The 22,794-nt window shown below is 38.6% G+C and overlaps 1 protein-coding gene across 12 annotated transcripts in view; it reads right to left on the bottom strand.

Annotated features, from left to right (window-relative positions):
- Window positions 1-22,794, bottom strand: part of LOC109547580 (uncharacterized) — an 84,948-nt gene that overhangs the window by 37,441 nt on the left and 24,713 nt on the right. For 2 of the 12 annotated variants that reach the window (XR_012332425.1, XR_012332428.1), the window contains exon 1: window positions 10,812-11,182. The exons of 1 other annotated variant lie outside the window; for it this stretch is intronic. The gene's annotated coding sequence lies outside the window, so the exon portion shown is untranslated. Of the gene's footprint in view, window positions 1-10,811; window positions 11,187-22,794 lie in introns of those variants that run through there. 9 more of the 12 variants (XR_004526922.2, XR_012332430.1, XR_012332429.1 and 6 more) reach the window with 7 other exon arrangements.

The raw sequence follows: 22,794 nt of genomic DNA, 5'->3' as shown, positions 1-22,794 counted from the left end.
TATTGGCCCTTCTGACACCTTCCCCCCAAAAGTGGGAACATTAATATCATTGTGTTGCCTTTTAGTACGAGTGGAAGTTCATCTCCCCAGTAGATTTCTTGACACCAGGGGAGGGGAGAAGTGAAGTGTTTGCTGTCCTTCCTCCCACTTCATTCCTTCTTGTTGATGCCGGGTGTGGGTAGAGGGTCAGCTACCTGCTGGCCCCACTGACACCAGGGGAAGAGGAAGAGAACTGCCAACTAGCCCTGCTTGTGCCATCTCATTCTGTCTTACTGCCTCAGGACGGTTATGGGGATTCAGCACCCCATTGGGTCTCACTGGCACCATGTGTTGGGGGTTAGTGGGGTGCCTACTCCCTCCAACCTGTAACATCCTATTCTTATCGATGTCAGGGAGAGACGGAGGCTAGGTCCCACCATTGGACCCCACGACTGTGTGAGGGCAGCCCAGTGTTAACTAGCCTGTCAGGCACCACCTTTGAAAGTCTCTTTGCTAATGCAAAGGGGTGGAGGCTCAGCTCACCACTGCACCACACTGAAACAGCCCTGATGGCGAATCAGAGCGCTGCCTCTTCTGGAGGGCAGGAGTGGGGTGGTGTGGAAGATCAAATCCTAGCTTGGCCCAACTGAAACCACAGGACATAGGGGACGGGTGCAATATTCCACTGGCACTTGGCTCGAGTAGTGTGTATATTATTGCCCAAACGCTTTTCTGTCTTTGGCAACCCCTTTCCTCACACCTTGGCTAGGGGGAACGGGGGTTTTGTGTTTTCTTTTTTGAAGCTTTTTCGTCTGTTGTTCTGTTGGTGGTTATTGATTGGGGGTTCCTGTAATACCCTCTCCAGGATGTATGGGAAGCAACAGGAAACACAGGGGACTCATCACCATGTTATTCCTCAAGTCCCAAAGTCCCTAGTTAAGCCTGCCTTCTCATTTCCACCTTTCAGTGTCTTCCTATGTTTGTCTGTTGTTATGTTCAGGGTTTTAGTTTTAAGTGGAAGAACCTGGGAGAAATGGGCTACTTCATCTTCTTGGAAGCAGAGGTCTGGAGGCCTATGGATGTTACAAAGTGCTGCTGACTGTAAATTAAAATTTGATGATATACACCTTGCCCTTTCAGAATTATTCTGCTAGATGATGTGGCTTCCCAAAGTAGCTACAATTTGATTTCCATACTTCTAAAAGTCAAGTGTTTTGCTGGAGTTGAAATTTAAAGATAAGCAAGAGATGAGGCTAAGATGATCTATGTGGTAACAGATTAAAGTTGGAAACATCAATATACATTCATGTTTAGCTTAATATTGCTTCATATTACCTTAATACACATGGTTATGTAGAGAGATACTTATAGGTGTGTGCATATACATGGATAATGTACACACATGTTACCTCTTTGCTCTGTCAGCTGAGAAGATCTAGAAACAATGACATCCGGGCAGCAATCAGCACACCCCACACCCAGATCCTGCTGTCTAATACTGTTCTCCACTAAAAAGACCTGGTTATCCTTGAAGAAGTAGCTGATTCTAGGACTGGGGCAGTAAATATACAAGATTTATATACAAGACCGTCTTATAGTGTCAGAAAGTAAGGAAGTTCCAAAAAAATATATAGGATGGGGATACCTCAGAGTGGCACACGAGCCACTGAACTGAAAAGAGTTCACAAGGGTCAGGACTAGAGCAATTTGAGGAACAAAGTAACTAACGTAGAATTAGATTATAACCCAAAGTATAAAATAAAAATCCGTGAGTTCTTCTGATATAAATAAATGATTGGATACGTAAATAAATGCGGGAGAATAGATAAATCTCCAGTGCAAAAGAATTCCAAATAGTTTATGTAGTACTCCATCTTAAGCATAACTCTCCATTCCTTAGTTGTGGGCTGAGCATATTGACTTCCTTCCAAAAAGTACAATATGGAGAAGGGAAAACACTAATTTTACAATGGAGAAACCTGAAAAACACTACCTCAGCCTGGTGATCAAGGTGGACCTCAGCATTCATAATGCATATTGATACTTTGTACACTTGATGTGATCTGACAAAATAACCCTTCTACTCTTGTGGTCTTCCTCCCCAAAACACATAATCCCAATATTATCATGAAAAATGCATCAAACAAATTCTAGTAGTGGGCATCCTACGCAAACCTAACTACTCAAAATTGCCAAGGTCATGCAAGGAAAATCTGAGAAGCTATCAAACCCAAGAGGAGCCTAAGGAAACATGGCAACTAAATGTAATGTGATGTTTTGGATGAAATCCTGGAATAGAAAAAGGACATTAGGTAAAAACTAAGGAACTGGACTAATGTATGGACTATAGTAAACAATAATGTATCAATATTTGTTCATTGATTGTAACAATGGAACATACTAATATAAGTTGATCATCATAGAGGGAAATGGGTATAGTGTATATGGAAACACTTTATACTATCTTCTCAATTTTTCTGTAAAATTAAAACACTTCTAAAAAATAAAGTCTATAAAAACATTGTGTTTTCTTGTTTTATGATTATGTGCCTGTATTTCCTAATAAATATGCAAATTTGCTTTGCCTTCCTTGATACTGATATTAAAGAAAATACTAAGTAACTCTGAAAGAATTTGTAACTCCAATTTAACAAGCAATAATTCTTGGTATTAACTTTTTAGGAGAACCCACTGAATAAATCAAAGCAAATTGTCTTTAAAGGCTGAATTTCTTTTCAGTGTTTAATCTTTTATATGATTAATGCATACCACAAGCATGGTTCTGTTTCAAAGGGCAGAGAACATTGATTGTAGGCCATGTCTAAAATACAGTGAAACATTAATGTATGATGCTATAACAACTTTAATGTATTTTATGTTTTCAAAATAATGAATTGTTATTTCAGTCAATAAAGTATTCACTTTTATACATTTCCTACCCACCTTTCCCCAGAACACCCACAAGGAAATGATACTATCATCTGATATTAGGTTCATCAATTTAAATTGGAGTTTTTGGTAGCTGTGGTTGCCAACGGTACTGGAACGTGTGATACTTTTACAAATCCTCTCCATGGCAAAATCTGATCTTCACAAGGTAAATCACAGTACGTGCCTAAAGCCAAATAACATAGAGCTTTGTAGCTAGATTACCAAGCATTTTACTTAGAGGCACAATAGAATGTAGAAAAGGCCATTTCTCCTTCTGTCTTTTTCTGCTCAAAGGTCACTCACCATCTCAGAAGTTTTCCATAAATTTAGACTATATAATGTCACTTAATGTGAATGTAGCTCAACATTCTGTTTTAGTACAGCTAATCTCACATTATTTTATTGGTCCTAAATATGTAAATCATCAGCAAATTTTTGTACTTAACTTTTTTTTTTGATGTGGACCACTGTTTAAAGTCTTTATTGAATTTGTTACAATTCTGCTTCTGTTTTATGTTCTGGTTTTTTGGCTGCGAGGCATGTGGGACCATAGCTCCCTGACTAGGGATTGAACCCACGCCCCCTGCATTGGAAGGCGAAGTCTTAACCAGTGGACCGCCAGGGAAGTCCCTGTACTTAACTTCTAAAAATAATTAAAATAAGCTATTCAACACATTTTTCCTAAAAAAAACAAAAAACAAAAAACAAGCAATTCTTCTTAGGCTGGCCCTGGGCACATACATGACTTTGCCGTTTTTTCCATGGATTATTTTCTTATCTGTTCTACTGTGTCACATTTGTTCTACCTTCTCAAAAAGAAGCATTTAAAAATTCATCTACGCGTTCATGCATTCATACATTTATTAAATAAATCTACTGAACACCTACATACGGCACAGAAAAAGAGGCAGAAAACTAATCTGGGTTGCACAGAAAGTAATGAACTCAGTTAAAATTTTTGGTGAAAACAGGTGTTACTCAATCTACTGGAAATTACATTTCATTATGGGGACTCACAGACTCAAGGAAAACCAAGACCGAAATAATGATAAAGTAATAAAAGCACTAGCCATTTACTGAGTGCCTGCTTTTACCTGACTCTGAAACTCTAAAATCATTACGGATGTTTTGAGGATTGTCTGATATAATTGTAATTTCTATTTTACAGATGAAAACAACAAGGTTCAGAGACATTAGGTTACTTGCCTAAAGTGAAGTGGCCCAGAAACTACAGAACTGGAAATTGAACCTTAGATTTCATAATGCCAAAATCTGTGCTTTTAATCACCAAGTGTGTGTGTGTGTGTGTGTGTGTGTGTGAGAGAGAGAGAGAGAGAGAGAGAGAGAGAGAGAGACAGAGACAGAGACAGAGACAGAGAGAGAGAGAGAGAGAGAGAGAGGGAAAGAGAGAGAATGTGTTTAATAGAGAACGTCCGAGAAATGGCAAGAAAACTGCCAGGTATCCATAAAACAATAAATTAGGAGCTTCTTACTATACAAGTAATTGTTAATCATATGGCTGAACTAAGGATCTCTCACTTTTGAACTAAGAAATCAAAAGCTTCCAGAAGTTGAGTCTAAATTTTACACTTACATAAGATACTTCATGCAGAATGCTAAAGTATACTAACTAAAGAGCTCTGAAAATACTGGAAGCATTCATACTAGTATGATTTCATAATTTAGATAAGAGGATTTAAGAAATTGGCAGATGCAACTGCAGACTCATTTGTTATCATTTCTGTGAAGGGCAAGGTATATCAATAAAATGAGAAAAATGAAAGAAGAATGGCTAGGAATTTTAGGTAGTTTGCTTCATCTCCATACTAGGAAAGACTAAGCAAAAAAAAAAAAATTCTCGAAATTTTATTTTGAAAGCACCTACAAGTGTATATGGTCTTTTTATACCAAATAACTTGGAATTATGAACTGTCAAATAAGTCTAATCTTCTCTGATAATAAAATTGCTGACTTTATTTGAAACTATGAAATGAAAAATGGGGTAAGAGTCAGAAATTCTTAAGAAAAGGAGTAGACAAAACAAAATTATAAGAGTTATGTTAAAAAATATTTTAAAACAAACATAAAATCCCCATTACTGGTACAGAGCTTTTAAAACTTTATTTTGGTTTTAAGTTTTAATAAATATTGATATGTTTACATAATTACTGTCACAAGGAAGACACAATTTTAGGTCAGCTTTCTTCATTCTTTCTTTATTAAGCATTACTTTATTTTGCTCCATCATCGTGTAATTATAATATAGTAACTGTGTCACTTTCTACTAAGTCGATATAATTTCCTAAACCGTTTTCCTATTGTTAACAATTAAAGGTGTTTCCAATTTTTTGTTATTACAAATGACATGACAATGAGCATCTTTATATAATAATTTTCTGGATTATAAATTATTTATCGGCATAAGCTTCCAGAATTAGAGTTAATGTGTAAAAAGCTATTAACATTTTTATCTTGCTAGACATTGCCAAATTACTTGTCAAAAGACGGAACCAAATTATATTGCAAAAATCTTTGCCAACAGAAAACATTATACACAATTTTTGATTTTGCTAAATTAATAAGTTGGAAACCTATGTTCCATTTCTTTGAATTCTTTGATAACAGAGTGCTGCTGGAGGCTGGGAGGGCAGCCATGTCCATGAAGGCTCCCCCGAGTTGGAGCGGGGAAGTGGAAAACGGTAAAAAAAAAATACTAATTGTATTTTCCCTCGATTGTTATCTCTCATTCTTTTCTGCCTCTGTGTAACTTATATCCAGGCGGCTGGAGAAAAATCATGTGGCAGGGCAAATTGGTATTCCAATAAATTAATAATCACCAAGTCCAAATGGATTTTCGAGACTGGAAATATTGCTCTGACTTACAGTAAGTTCTTTCTAATTCTCCTTAAGGACTATTTTCTTAGAAGCTTTCCCTACCCTCCTCAAATTTTCCTCCATCCTCTCTACTTCCTTCACTCTGAGCTGGTGAGGCGCTTCCTAAGTCATTAGGAACACAGAAGTCAGTAAATAGTCCACTGCCAAATCCGTTAATTCATTAGCATTTGCATTGATCTTTGTATTCCCTTTCACTACAGGAGTTCAAGTTCAAAGGCCACGTGCACTACAGATAGCATTTCATTTTCTCTCATCTTTTCAAGTACTTCACAGCACTGCATTTTCTACAACCCATCTACTCCTTATGAATGATTCTTGCCAAAATTCAACCTCATTCTAGACTAGTAACTCCAACTTAAAATGTTGAAAACTGTACGTGTAACACGAAAGCATCCCTCCTCCTCTAATCCCTGCATATCTTCTTTAGCCAACTCATGTCTGAACTTTTCAAAATTGTTATCATCATATATTGTTTCCATTTCCTCACGTCCCACTTACTCTATAATTTACATCCACCTGACTTCTCTCACCGTAATCTCTCTGCCCACTGTCCTGAAATTTTACTTATGAAGGTCACCAGCGATCTCCATGTCAGTATAGCCAATGAATAGTTTTTGTCCTATTTCTAGGCTCTTTCCTTCTTTACAAAAGAAAAAGAAATACAAAAACCATTTTTTTCCTCTATGCTTTCACACTCTCATCATCTTCTGTCCTGGTATATTTTACTGGCTTTCTGCGTTTAATCTGATTTCTCATATTCTATGAGTTTCCTTTATCTCCAGTGGAATAAACCACTATATGAAGGAGTATTCTCAACAGTTAGTTCTCATAATAACAGTACTAGTAGCAGCAGTCAATACTTCTATAATGCTTATCATGTGCCAGACACTATTCTAAGACACTGTTTAAATACATATATATAGACACACACACACACACACACATATGTAAAGTTCTCCTCCTCATAGGCATATGAAATAAGCCGATTATTATACCCATGTTACAAATGAGAAAACTGAGGCAATGTGAGGCCAAGGTCACATGGTCAGTACTTGGTGAAGCCCCGCCTGAGTTAATGCTGGAACTTTAGAGTAGACAAGTTAAATAATGTCTCACAGATTGGCCTTAAAAGTGAGCAACATTTAATCAATGACTTGTGAAAGTATCAGAAAAAAAAGGGAACATTTTAAATTGAATGGGATCTACTAAGTCACGTATCAGTAACTAAGAATGACTGATTGAATGAAATTATTTTTCATTATTCTTTTGAAAGAAGAATATTCTTGTGTTAGTGTTTCACAGTTTTTTTTTCATTCACGTATTTATTCTTTATTAGACACACATTTCCTATACACCTATGTGCCAGTGTGTGCTGCAAGCCTTGGAAGATTCAGTGGTGAGCAAAAAATTACAAAGTCCCTGCTCTTAAGCAAATGTCCAGTGGTGGAGGAAGACAGAGTAAACATGTAAATAAATGTTGTACGGTGACAGAAATACCACTGGACAAAGGGATGGAGAGGCACTGAGGAGGCAGGTCTCTTTGGTCAAGATAGTAGTGGTGGCGTTTGAACCGAGACCTTAACGATAAGAGGGAAATTGGTCTGGGTACATGGATTAGCCAATCTAAAGCTGGAAGAGCAAGAAGTAGAGCTTGTTGCATCTGAGGGACTGAAAAAGACAACTGTGCCTCGAACCCCATGAAGGTCAGGGAAAGATGTAGTAAGTGACCAGAGCACATGGTCTCTGTGAGCCTGGCTAAGTAGTTGAAAATTTAATCTCTTTACAATAGATAGCCTTTAGAGGTTAGAAGCAGTGCAATAATAGCGTCTGATTTGTGCTTTTTAAAAGACTACTTTGACTGTTGAGTGTCCTACAAAAGCAGAATACTTGTGTCTCTATGAAGCGCAGATAGTAAATTTTAAAAAGCCCAATGAGCTCATAAGCAGTTGGTTTACTAACTGTAATCATTTATCTTAACTAGACTTCATTAATATAAGCTTGGTGACCTTGGGGTCCTGGGACATATTAGATCTGGGCAACCCAACTATTTTCAAATAGTGTGATTTGAAAAATTCTTGAAATTGTTGGGGTTCAGGAAGATTATTTTATTGCTGGGGCTGGATGGGAAGTTTAGAATAAGAAAAGAAAGTATGATGGCTGGCTTCCATCTATTCTCCCTTTCCCTGGGAGAAATGATGGTGGGGTGACTACTTTGCTGTTGACCCAATGCTTAAATTTCAGAGCTGGTTCAATCCAGTAAATATGTGCTGAACAACTATTATATGTTAGGCACCTAGCTGGAACTGGGAATAGAAGGAGAATAATTAATAATAAAAGCAGGTATTACTAACAAGAGACAGGCACTGTGCTAATGCTTAACATGCACCATCTCAAGTTACATTAATTTACACACTAACCATATGAGGTAGATGCATTTGTTATACCATTTTCCGGGTGAGAAATCTAATCCCTTTAAGGGGCTTAAGTTACTTCTCCAAGGTTACACAGCTAGTTAGGGGCATAGGCAGTATTTGGACTCAGGTCTGGTATCAGCACCAATTCTCTTAGCCATTATGCTCTCTAAGGACCTTACTTGAGAAGTTCAGGATTATACATATATGGGTACAACCAACCCTAAGACCATCTGGCAAAACTGGCTGCTTGAGAAGTCCTGGATTTATGTAAGATGCTCTTGGAATGCAGAAGATCGTGAAGGAGGGTCCCCAAAACACACTCTCTATACTAAGGGGTGACAGAAGAGAGAAAGAATTAGCCTGCAGCAGTATGATATTGAGGACCAAGAAACAGTGTTTCTCTCTTTTGTGAACAGTTATTAAATTATTTCTACTTCAGAATATCAGAAAGAAATCACAGGACTATGGAGTTTGCTGAGCCACCCTATCTATCTTAGCGTGAATCCTGGCAGGTGTAGAGCTCATAGTATGACCCTGGCACCTAAGTGTAGTTAAGTAAGCTTTCATTTTTTCTTCAGCCTTAAAGCAAAGCAGTTTTCTGATAGGTATAATTTAGGAAAGTCTTCCAAGAAAATAGTTAAAGTCCACTTTAAATATCTCAGAGAAAAGCAATTTTGCAAAAGATCAATCAACAAAAGCAAGGCCAAACAACACCAATTATTTCGTGAGACTTGTATTGTTATGTCATTGCTCACGTTGTTTCTTCATGCATTTACCTGGAAGGCGGCTTTTAATGTTCAACAATTCTCAAAGAGATAAAGACCCACACTGATGTGTCAGAAAGAGCTTTGCCCTGGAATTAGATCAGTTTAGGTTTGGCTGCTTACTAGAATTAGGTAACATTCTTAATCTTTCTGAGCCTGTTTCCTATCTGCAAATAGGGATAACACTATCTATTACAGAGGGATGTGGTTAAATTAAATGACACATGTCAGTGAAATATATCCTTCCAGACTGAGAACATACCTAGTAAATGTTAAGTGATCTGCAAATATTCTGCTTCCTTGAAATGGATGAAACCTGTTATCATGATTTTAACCAATGGTCTAAATATCAAGACAATATTTAGTTAAAAGTTATATTTGTTCTTTCACTGTCCATCTGCATTTTAACATATTCTAACATATTCTCCTCGATAAATTGTGTCCATATTAGTAACATTTGTCATTTCAGCTATTACTGTTCATATGTTTAAAATATTTCAATGTGATATAAGTCATTACGCAAAGGGATGCCTAGCTGGCTTTGTCAAAGATTTATTTTAAGTAAAAATGAAAGACTCATTTTCACCAAGTTTTATTGAACAGTGGATTCATTAACTGTATGAACTTTCTGGCCAACCCAATACAGGAGCCAAGACATGGAAACAACCTCAGTGTTTTTTTGTGGATGAATGGATGAAGAAAATGGGATGCATACAACCTACTATTATTCAGCCGTGATAAAGAAGGAAATCTGCCTATTTGTGACCACATGGGTGGATTTGGGGGGCATTATGCTAAATGAAATGTCAGACAGAGAAAGATAAATACTTTATGATCTCATATGTGAAATCTAAAATACTGAACTCATGATAGAAAGAATGGAATGACGGTTGCCAGAGCTGGGGGTTGGAGGTGAGGAAAATGAGGGAAGACGATCAAAAGGTAAAAACTTCTAGTTATAAGACAAGGGAGTAATGGTGATGTAATGTACAGCTCGGTCACTACAGTTAACAATACCGTATTTTATGTTTGAAAGTTGCTAAGAGAGTACATCTTGAAAGTTCTCATCACAAAGATAACATTTGTAATTATGTGAATTAAGGTTAACTAAACCTATTGTGGTAATCATTTCACACACACTATATATATATATATATATATATATATGAATTATCACATTGTACACCTTGGACAGATACAATATTATATATCAATTAAGTTAAATTTCCATCTGGCCTGTCATTTTCCAAAGGCCACTCAAGGTCAGGGGACAGAACGCCTCCTCTCCAAGTGTCCTGCCAGCCCACCCACTCAAGATCAGAGGGACAAAATGCCTAACTAAAACAAAACAAAACAGAAACACAAAAAAACTGGAGAGAGGGAGGAAAGGGTGCCCTGAAAAAAAAAAAAACAAACAAACTAAGCACGTTGACAGCGCTAAGAATAAACTACCAGGAAAAAGAAACCCTACATGTCAGATCCTAAAGTACAGAAGGGCAAGCCCGCCGGCAGTCCAGGCCCGGGGGGACCGGGGTCCCCAGCCCTGCAGAGCCAACCGCAGACCGGCTCAGGCGCCCCTCGGAAGCGCGGGGTCCCCGCGGCCGAGTCGACGCCCGCGGCCGAGTCGACGCCCCCGGCCGGCGCCGGCTCCCCTCTGCCCACCCTGCGCGCGGGGGCTGGAAACTGCCGCGGAGAACCACGGCGGGGCGGGAAGGGGGGCTCCAAAGAGGGTCTGGCGACTCGAGTCGCTCCGTTTCTCGGTAGGCACAGCGCGCGCCGTGGGGGAGGAGGGGCGGGGGTCCGGGAGGATGGGACGGGCGGCACTTACGTAGACCGGCAGCGGCCACGGGTAGACGGCGGGCTCGGTCCCCAAGAGCTACTCCAGCCTCAGCTCCAGCTTCTCCCCCATGTCTTCGCGCGCAGTCCCCGCACCGCGCTAGTCTGGCGCTTCGGGGAGGGGCGCGGCGCCGCCGGCGGGGGCGGGGCAGACGGGCAGGCGGGAGGCTGAAGGGAGGGGGCCTGGCCTGGGCCTCAGCTGCCGCCCCCGCGCTCCCGTCCGGCCCCCGGCTCCCTCTTTGTGGTCAGAGGCCCGGGGCCCCCAGCGCTGCTCCGAACTCGGGCCGGCGTGAGGCGAGCACAATGAGCCGGGAGCCGGACTGAAACACTCCCGGCGCGCGCGGCCCGCCTCGTCGACTCGCAGGCTCTCACGCACGCACGCTCCCACGCACGCACGCACGCACGTCATCGGCTGCCCCTGGCCACACCCACCGGCCCGAAGTGGGGACCTGGCCAAACCTCTCAGGGCCAGTGGTGGCGGGTTCGACTCCTGACCTCGACATACCGTGACACACACACACACACACACACACACACACACACACACACACACACACACACACACACACACACACACACACACACACACACACACACACACACACACACACACACACACACACACACACACACACACACACACACACACACACACACACACCCCTCCCCTATAATTCCTATTAAATATGACAGCTGGAATCCGGGCTTCTGTTCACAAAAATGCCGTGTATTTAGCCTATGCTAGGCACCAGACCGCGGACGCTCAGTACTGGCAAAAAAGGAAATGCCCTGCCCTCATAGCACTGCCATTTTAATTGGAATAGTAGTGACAATGGTCAAGGGAGAAAATAAAGTGTCATCATCGCCACGGGGATGGTTAATCTCATGTGCGCACTGCGTGGGGCCCCGGCAACCACAAACATTATTCCAGATGTGGCCAGGAAGGTATTCTTCAGAAGAGATTAACACGGAAATTGGTCCACTTTGCGTAAAGGAGATTGTCAATGCCGCGGCGTGGGTGGGCCTCGTCCATCAGTTGAAGGACTGGAGAGAAAAATGAGGTGCCCTAGAAAGAGGGAAGTGTTCCTCCAATGGACTTGGCACATCAGCTCTTCCCTGTGTCTCCAGCCCAGAGTCCTGCCCTGACTTGCCTGCCTCACGGTCACAAGAGTCAACTCCTTAAAACGAAACTATATATGTAAAAATATTGAATATATACAAGCCTATTAATTTGTATATGTGTGTATAGATATTATATATATGTGTACACATGTTTATATGTGCATGCGTTTGTAGTATATATGTAAGTACTACATACAGTATACATACAAGCCTATATATTTGTGTATATATTGTATACATGTATGTATGTGTATATATACAGTATACATATAATAAAGGTGAACATGCTGTATATATACACACACCCATATATTGATATATGGGTGTGTATATGTACAGTATATGTACACTGTATGTATGTATGTATACAGTGTATATTGATATATAGGTGTGTATATATTTTGTATACCTGTATGTGTATAGGTATTATATGTATATATGTATGTACTATATATATATACACACTTGCGTGTGTATTTATGTGTATGTAATGCACATATTTACATATAGGTGTGTGTGTATACATTGTATATATGTATGTGTATGTATCCTATATATGATATGTGTATGTATATATACGACGAATTTATAGATGCAGTACATATATATTTTTATTCTACATGCTTTTATATGTAGGTGTATATGTGTCTATATGTATGTACGTGTGTGTATTGCATATATTATATGTGTATGTATGTATACTGTATACACACCTAAATATCTTTGTATGTGTGTATATATGTATGATATAGACGTACCTAGGTGTGTATATTGCATATCTTATACGAATGTGTACATACTGTATATATATACAAACTATGCATTTCATATGTGTGTATGTATAGTGTATATGTATGTGTCTATTGTATATATTATGTGTATATGTGTGTAGACATACTGTATATATACAAACTGCATTTTATATATGTGTGTATATATGTATTTGCGTATTGCATATACGATATGTGTATATGTCTGTATGCATACTGCATATATACAGAGCTGTATATTTTTGTATGCGTGTACATATGTACGTGTGCGTGTATATACACACACCCCCTATGGATTCTGTTTGTCTGGAGAACCCTCACTGATACGGACACTTATGACAATTGAGCACCTGCTCTTTGCCAGCCAGGGAGCCAAACGCTTGTCCTTTCTGTGTCTCCCTTAAGTGTCACAAGTCCCGGGAGGGAAGGTGATGCCGCTCCTACCAGTTGAGGTGCCTCAGGATCAGAGAGGTGCACAGGGCGGGGGGCTGGAGCCTGGTGGAGCCCAGGTGGAGTTCTAGCAGCAGTACAGCCTAGCAGTCCCACTTCCCCGGGTGCCTCTCACAAAGACGCCGAGGGAGAGACGGGGTCTGAAGGAGGGGATGAGGAAGCTTCCGTGGGTCTGCAAGCCCAGACCAAGGCTGACTCGTCAAGGGTGTTAGAGGTCAGGACTCTGGTTACCTTGGGGATGGGGTTACACAGAGCCATTCCCATTCTGAAAAAGTATCCATTCTGCTCTTGTTTGTATGTTTACCCCCCTCCCCCAAATCTTTTAAAAACACATTCTCTTGGTTGCTGGGAGCACACAAGGGGAAGTTGTGTGTGAGGGGGTGTGATCCAGGGGACAGGGAGGATAAGCCCCCCACTCGTAGGGCCAGGAGTGGCTCAGCTTTGTGAGCTAAGGATGGCCCGCGAGGTCCCAGAGAGAAGGGTCCCTGCTCCGTCCCTGCTCCGTGCACCCCATTCCCAGCCTGAGAAGTCCAGAGCCCACCTCCCTCCCCCCCACACACACACCAGGGAGGAGAGCCAGTCACCCTGGCTCCCAGGCTCCTGCTCCAAGGCTCCCGGCACTAGGAGCTATTTTCAGCTTTCATGCCGTAGGACACGGCCAGAGCTAGTGTCTCCGGAAACTCTCTGTCTCTCGCCCGCCCGCCATCCCTCCCTCCCTCCTCCGCCTCTTCCCCTCCCGCTCCAGCTGTCCTGCCCTCCACCCTGCATTTCTACACAGGATGGCTCACAGACAGCTGCTCCCCGTGCCCACCCGCCACCATTCGATGGATGTCAAAGCAAGCCCTGGGGACTTCCCTGGAGGTCCAGCGATTAAGACTCTGAGCTTCCACTGCAAGGGGTGCGGGTTCGATCCCTGGTCAGGGAAATAAGATCCCACATGCCGCCCGGCACGGCCAAAGAAATAAATGAATAAAAAATAAAGTTATGGGCTTCCCTGGTGGCGCAGTGGTTGAGAGTCCGCCTGCAGATGCAGGGGACGTGGGTTCGTGCCCCAGTCCGGGAAAATCCCACATGCCGCGGAGCGGCTGGGCCCGTGAGCCATGGCCGCTGGGCCTGCACGTCCGTAGCCTGTGCTCCGCAACGGGAGAGGCCACAACAGTGCGAGGCCCGCGTACTGGAAAAAAAATAAAATAAAAAAAAAAAAAATAAAGTTATAGTGATGAAACAGCCCTAGTGGTGCAAGGATGGGACGTATAGCTCTATGGTAGAGAATAAAGGTCCAGAAACAGATAGATGAGAACTTGATAGGACAGAAAGTGGGGAAATTAAGGAGTTTTCAATAAATGGCATTAGGGCAATTACATATCCATGTGGGAAAAAGTAAATTGTCTAAATAAAACAAAACTTGGTAGAACTGAATTGGCAGCTTTACAAGTTGGCCTTCCTCTCTAGCTACATTTTTTCCTTATTAATTCATATAAATTACTCATTTATACTTCAAAATTGAAAATATGTTTCCACACTCTATATAAGATATATCTGGTAACTAGTTTTCTATTTAGAGAACTGAAAATATTCCATAAAGTTTAAGAAAAAACTCAACCTAATGTTTTATTCTAATATTTACACATAGCCAGTAAATGTAACTTTTATAAAGGCATGCAATTATAATTCAATTATTATTCTCTTCAGTTCAGTAAGATTTTCCTGAGCAAACTATTTAAAACATTTTATGAAAATACATTACAGTTTTAGTTACTTTCTTCACATGAACACTTTGAAAATATACTTAGTTCCAGGCTTCTTAAAGCATTTTGATACAATACCTCTCCTTTCTTCAGTACATTACATAGCATCAGATTCACAAAGTATACACAAACAGTACTTTTAGAAAATATAACCAGTAGTTATTATAGAATATGAAATCAAATATTTTAATTTGCAATATTTGCTTATAAGTTTGGTATTTTTTCCCAACACGGACTTAATGAGAAATCTAGAACTGTATTCTAATTCTACTCATTCAAAATATTTTAGCATTTTCATTTCATGTATTTCCTCCTCCAAAGCAGTGAGTCCAAGCTAAAATGAACTATAATAGATTTTATGTATTTGATTCTTGTACTAAATACTAATAAGTGGAATTCATTAGTTGCAATGCTTGTACAGTCTTCAGGAAATAGACAAAATATACATATGTATTAAGATTAGGTTTTTTAGAGAGAATGATGTTTGTGGATGACATCTGTATTCATCAGAGTTCTCCAGAGAAACAGGATATATTGATATATAAGAGGAGATTTATTATGGGAATTGGCTCATGTAATTTGGGAGGTTGAGATATCTGACTACATGGGGTTTGCGAGTTGGAGATCTAGGAAAGTCGGTGGTATAATTCAGTCAAAGTCAAAAGGGATGAAAACCAGGAGTTCTGATGTCCAAGGGCAGAAAAATGGATGTTGCATCTTAAGAGAGTGAGAATTGCCCCTTCTCTGTCTTTTAGTTCTATTTGGGCCCTCAATGGATTGGATGATGTCCCCATCCACCACCACATTGGTAAGGCAGATTTTCCTTATTCAATCTACTGATTTAAATTTTTATTCCTTCATGAGACTTCTTCATAGACGCACCCAGAAATAATGTTTTACCAGCTATCTGGGCATCCCTTAGACCATTCAAGTTGATACATTAAATTAACCATCACAGTACCTCATAACATGTGTGTACCACAGTATATTACACAAAGTTGGTGTAACTGGCAGTCACTGGAACAATAATTTGCTTCTTATATCCACTGTTTTTAAACTGATAATTGATCATTACTTATATGCAAGCATTATGATAAAGTCAAGAGACACAGGTACAGATATTTTGAAAGACATGGCTCCATAAAACAAAGGCACCACAGGGTAAAGATCTTGGCACAGAAAACAGACATTTGACATGTTTTGTTAAGAGGAAAATCATTCTTATGCGTGTGACATCAGTGTAGCATGAGGATTTTAAATTCTAACACATTTTAAAATTATTTTTGAGGAAAATATTTCTAAAATGAGTACATCTTTCCTTTTTTCTTTTTTCATTATTATCAGAGTCATACACATCCATGTAAAATATCTAGAAAATACAGATCAATGAATTTTATAAATTTTATTAAAATGTTATTATAATAATTTGATAAACACAAATAAATAATGTATAACATTATACTTCTGAACCTGTCATTTATGGTCTATGATGTGAATCCAATCTGGCTTTAACTTTAATCACACGTTGACCTCCAATTATGGATATTCTGTACTCAATATTGTTGATATATGTGATTTTTCATCCAACCTTGAGAGTGTCAGATAGGAAAATTCCAATGCAGCTATGTAAAGATGACAAATTGATATGTGTGCACAACTATTTCTCTCATGCTTCATTAGTCCTAGGATGAGGTGAGCACAGTAATTGTGTCCCATACTGCCCTTCTTGCACTACATCTATAGATTTACTTTGGAGATTCAAGAATCTCCACGTATGTGCTTATGTATTTAGGATTGTTTATTAAAGAAAAAGAAGAGACTTCTTCTCTACCAATGTATATTATTTTGTTTGGGATGATGAATTCCTGAAAGGGGTCCTTAACTTTTACTTAAAATAAATGTCTTCATAAGGCTTGTGATATAGCTCAGTATTTCACAAAGTGCATTCCTCAGACCACTAATTATCTTTGATATTAATAAATATTAAAGGGACTCCATATAGTCAGGATGTGCAAAACAGAGTATTGTCTGCAGAACTCTTCATGGTTTTGGATATGATTCATTAATTTTGTCTTGTGAATCCGAGGGAGAGCTACATTTAAGATTTAATTTATTAATTTATACAGGTAAATTATGCAAATTGCATGTGAGAGTTAAAATGTTGAAAAAAAAGCACAAAAACTCTTGTGAAATCCTGACACCAGTAGATTGTACAGAGGTTCTTCAATTTTCTCTCATAATAGTAACCTGTTTTGTCTGCATGATATCAGTTATATATTGTTTAATGTTGAATATAAAAACACATATGTGAGACAATGTATTCAAAGTAAATTTCCAAAAACAGAATTAATAGGGAAAGCGTATGTGTTCCAAAAGTACTGTACCGATTTAAATTCCCAACGCAAATATTTGGAAGAGCCTGAACCAAAACTAGGCTTTGTCTTGTTTTAAGTTTTGTTAATCTCATCAGAGAAAAATATATTTTCTTATTTTATGTCTTTAATAATATCTGAGAATTAAGTTCTTTGAATAGAATAGAATGTTTCTTTCAATTCAGGGTGTTTTTTTTTAATTCACTATTCTTGTCTCTGCCAGTGTTTCTTTGAATGTGTCCACAGTCAGATGCAAAGCAAACAGACTTCCCTATATTTTTGTACTTTTTTAGTTTTTTTCTTTTTTTTAATCCATTATCATTTCCATGCATTCCTTAAAGAATAAATATTGTTGACAGGAAGCCACTCTGGGCTTTAAGTTGCTTTTATTATAAATCTGTTACATTTATCTTTAGAGTTAGTAATCAGAATGATATCTCTTTAAACATATTCAAATGTTTTGTTCTATCTTTCTATTTAAAAAAATATTATTGACAGAGAATAATATTCTTAACACTGAAAGTTGTCAAAATGCTGTCACTGTTAATAATTTTTGTTTAGAGACTTGTAAGTGCTCACATTGTGTATCATGCATTTTGTGTCTGCGTTACGGACATGGACATTTTCCCTCTTTTATGTGAATCTACTTACTCCTACATAATTAATTCTATATTTTTATTCTCATGGTAAACTGTAATCATGTTCTAAATTCATGTTAGATGTCTCCACTACAAAGGGCTTTCTGACTTTTATCCAATACCAATAATTAGCCTCTTTTTTCTTAATATTACTGTTGCACCTTCCATAATTATTCTGCATGGCAAATAACACACTGTTTGCTTATCCATTTATCTGTCTGACTCTCCAATTATATAGAGAGCTCCCAGAGGAGAGGAGCTATATTTTAATCATTATTGAATTGAAAATTGCATTTAAAATACAAAATACATTAAAAATGTTATAATAAAAATGTAAAACTAATAAAAATTAGAAAATTCTTGAGAATTTTAAAATGTGCTAAAATATAATTGGGTGAATTAATTCTATTTTGATAAAATTTGATACTTTTATGTTTTGATAATATATTATGTTTTACAAAGGTGAAATTTGTACAAAGAAAATTTGCAGATATTAAAGTCAGTATAAGAATATTAAAGTTGGACTTCCGTCGTGGCACAGTGGTTAAGAATCTGCCTGCCAATGCAGGGGACATGGGTTCGATCCCTGGTCTGGGAAGATCTCATATACCTTGGAGCAACTAAACCCATGTGCCACAACTACTGAGCCTGTGCTCTACAGCCCATGAGCCACAACTACTGAGCCCATGTGCCACAACTACTGAAGCCCGTGCACCTAGAGCCTGTGCTCTGCAACAAGAGAAGCCACCACAGTGAGAAGCCCACACACTGCAATGAAGAGTAGCCCTGCTCACTGCAACCACAGAAAGCTGCATGCAGCAACGGAGACCCAATGCAGCCAAAAATAAATAAATAAATAAATAGTTAAAAATAAAAATTTTAAAAAAAGAAAATTAAAGTTGATCCATTGTCTTAAAAGCACAGGTAAATATGATATTTGATGAGTCTTGACTTCTTTCTAAATCATCATTTAAATGTTTAAAAAGTGACATTTCCAGGTAATGGAACTACCTAGAAAAAAATAATATTTTAGCTTTAAATATTATACTATATTCTATAAAATGAAACATTTTAATGAAAAATAAAGAATTCTATTTTAGGTTTTTCAAGTGTCACATGATTTTTGATAGTTACTGATAGATTCCAATCCAAATTCCTACTGATTTTAGAAATAGAAGATTTTTTAAATGGGGCAAATTTCTATTGATACTGGAAAGTAGTAGATAAAGCATGTTAACCATGAATTCAGGGAGCCTAGATTCAATTTTCAGATTAAACAAGTATGAGAATGGAAATTTAGAAATGTACATGATACACTAGTTGTTTAATCTCTTCTTCCATAAATGGAAATAAATGAAAGTACTCAACACAAATTAGTTATTTGATTATTAAATGTCTGAATCTCTTAAGTGATCATACAAATAAAGATACCAAAACAATGGTTAATTTTGATAATGATAGAGATATTAGTGTTGCCTAGTGAAAAGTAATTAGAATTATTCAGATGACAGCAATATTAATACATGAATATTTGAAGTAGGAAATTTTGGAGATAATCAGTCCATGGAGTAGACTCATCAGAATTTTACTAGCACCCCTGTGAGGACTGATGATGGATGTAATATCATATTTCCTTCTTCTCAGCACTTACACTTGGTTGGACTGCTAAAATAGGAAAACAGAAGAAGATCTGTCCATCCCCTAGTGACTCTTATTAATACCAAAAAAAAAAAGCAGGTCATGATGGCAGAGTAGAAGGATGTAGAGCTCACCTCCCCCTATTAACACGTCAAAAATACAATACATGTAGGGCAACTGTCACTGAAAATAAACTGGAGAATGGCAGAAAGAATCTCTACAACCAAGGCTGTAGAGAAAGATCTACATGGAGTCAGGTAGGAAAAGAGAAGCAATCACGTCAGGACTTGTGCCCCTAGGATAGGACACAGAAGGGGTGCAGTGTATCACAAGCTTGGAGAACTTTTCTGAGGAGTGAGGGATTCCAACCACATGTGTACCCCAGCCCTAGGGTCTGACTCCAGAAAGATGAGTCCCCTTAGCTGGTTTAAAGCCAGTGGGACTTATAGGAAGGCTGTAAGAAACCAAGACTTCATTTGTGAAGAACATGCAAATGCTTACTTACTGCTTATTCCCAGCAACAAGGTAGATGAAACAGACTGAAACTGTCTGGAGGTCTCACTGATGTGCCAGGATCATCCCAGCATGTGCTCTACCCATGCTGAGTGCCAGCTCTGCCTCCTTTAGCTCCAGCACTAGGGCAAATGCTGCCATTATGGAGGAGTGCCCACTTGGGGGCACAGAGCCTCCTTGGACATGGCACTGCATCTGAAAGGGCAAGGGCAGCCATTGGTGACACTCGCAGAGATGGTGGATTGGGAGCTATCTGGAGCTCTGAATGGTGAGCTGGAACTAGCCCAGTATGTGCCTGGGCTTGCACCAGGCACCCACTCCAGCCCCTCTTGCTTCAGTGCTGCTTCTGGGGCAAAGGTGCTGTTGCCAGGGAGAGCACACACTTTGAGGGAATGGAGCCAGCTTGGACCTGACCCTCAGGGCTTCTGCTCCAGCAACTTGGGACCTGCACCCATCCCTGATAGGTGGCTGATGGCCACTAAGTATAGAAGAAACCCAGGCTCACATCTGGCTCTGGGTCTAGCCCATTCATCTCCAGCTCTACCTCCCACCCACCCATGATAAAAACTCTCATCAAAGTTGCTATAGAGGAAACATATCTCAACAGAATAAAGGCCATTTATGACAAACCCACAGCTAATATCATACTCAATGGGGAAAAGCTGAAAGTGTTTTTCTAAAATCAAGTGTAAGACAAGGATGCCCACTCTTGGCACTTCTACTTAATATAGTATTGGAAGTCCTATCCACAGCAATCAAAAAAGAAAAAGAAATAAAAAGCATCCATATTAGAAGGAAAGAAGTAAAACTCACTAATTGCAGATGACATGATACTGTATATAGAAAACCATAAAGTCTCTACTCAAAAACTATTAGAAGTAATAAATGAATTCAGTAAAGTTACAGAATACAAGATTAATACATAAGAATCTTTTGCTTTTCCATACATTAATAATGAACAATCAGGAGGATACAGAAAGAAAACAATCTCATTTAAAGTCACATCAAAAAAATAAAATACATGGGAATAAACTTAACCAGGAGAGAAAAGACCTATACTCTGTAAACTAATAAACACTGATAAAGGAAATGACAGATGATGTAAAGAAATGGAAAGAGATGCCTTGTTCATGGACTGCATGAATTAATATTGTTAAAATGTCCATATTACCCAACACAATCTACAGATTTAACGCTATCCCTATCAAAATACCCATGACATTTTTCACCAAACTAGACCAAATAATCCTAAAACTTATATGGAACCACAAAAGACCCCAAATCACCAAACGAATTTTGAGAAAAATGTACAAAGCTCAAGTGGCCATGCTCCCTGACTTCAGACTATATTACAAAGCTACAGTAATCAAAACAGCATGGTACTAGCACAAAAATAGGCAAGTAAATCAATGGAACAGAATAGAGAGCCAAGAAATAAACCCACGCACTTCTGGTCAGTTAATTTATGACAAAGGAGGCAAAAATATACAATGGGGAAAGACAGTCTCTTCAATACGTGGTGCTGGGAAAACCAGACAGCTACATAGAAAAGAAAGAAATTAGAATATTTTTTCACACCATGTACAAAAATAAACTCAAAATGGATTAAAATCGTAAATCTAAGACCAGACACCATAAAACTCCTAGAAGAAAACATAGGCAGAACACTTTTGACATAAATTGTAGCAATATGTTTCTGAATCTGTCTTCCGGAACAAAGGAAACTAAAGTAAAAATAATCAATTGGGAACTAATTAAACTTAAAAGCATAGGAAAACATCAACAAAACAAAAAGACAAACTACTGAATAGGAGAAAGTATTTGCAAATAATATGACTGATAACGAGTTAATATCAAAAATATATAAATACTACACACAAGTCAATAACAACAACAACAAAAAAGCCAACTAAGAAATGGGCCGAATAGATATTTTTCCAAAGACTACATACAGATGGCAGCAGGTACATGAAAAGATGCTCAACATTGCTAATCAGCAGAGAAATGCAATTGTAAACCACAAAATATGACCTCACACCTGTCAGAATGGCTATCATCAAAAAGTCTAGAAATAGCAAATATTGGTGAGGATGTGGAGAAAAGGGTACCCTTGTACCCTTTTGGTGGGCATGTAAATTGGAACAGTCACTATGAAAACAGTTTGGAGTTTCCTCGAAACAATAACAATAGAACTACCATGTGACCCAGCAATTCCACTCCTAGGCATATATCCAAAGATAACAAAAACACTAATTTGAAAAGTTACATTCACCCTAATGTTCACAGCAGCATTATTTACAATAGCCAAGATATGGAAGCAACTTAAGTGTCCATTAACAGATGACTGGATAAATAAGAAGTGATAGACACACACACACACACACACACACACACACACACACAAAATGGAATAATAGCCATAAATAAATTTCGCTGTTTGCAACAACATGGATGGACTTGGAGGGTATTACGCTTAGTGAATTAAGACAGCAGAGAAAGACAAATGCTGTTATCACTTGTATGTAGAATCTACAAAATGAAACCAATGAATGAGTATAAACAAACAAATAAATTTACAGGTATAGAGAATAAATTAGTGGTTACCAGTGGGCAGAGGAAAGGTTGGAGGGGACAAGATAGGGTAGGAGATTAAGAAGTACAAACTATTAAGTATAAAATAAATAAGATACAAGAATATATACATATATATATTTTTTTTTTTTT

Source organism: Tursiops truncatus, chromosome 6 (assembly GCF_011762595.2).
Source record: "Tursiops truncatus isolate mTurTru1 chromosome 6, mTurTru1.mat.Y, whole genome shotgun sequence".
In the NCBI taxonomy this organism is placed as follows: Eukaryota; Metazoa; Chordata; class Mammalia; order Artiodactyla; family Delphinidae; genus Tursiops; species Tursiops truncatus.
The sequence above is the reverse complement of the archived record's forward strand: the minus strand, read 5'-3'. Positions and strand labels throughout refer to the sequence as shown.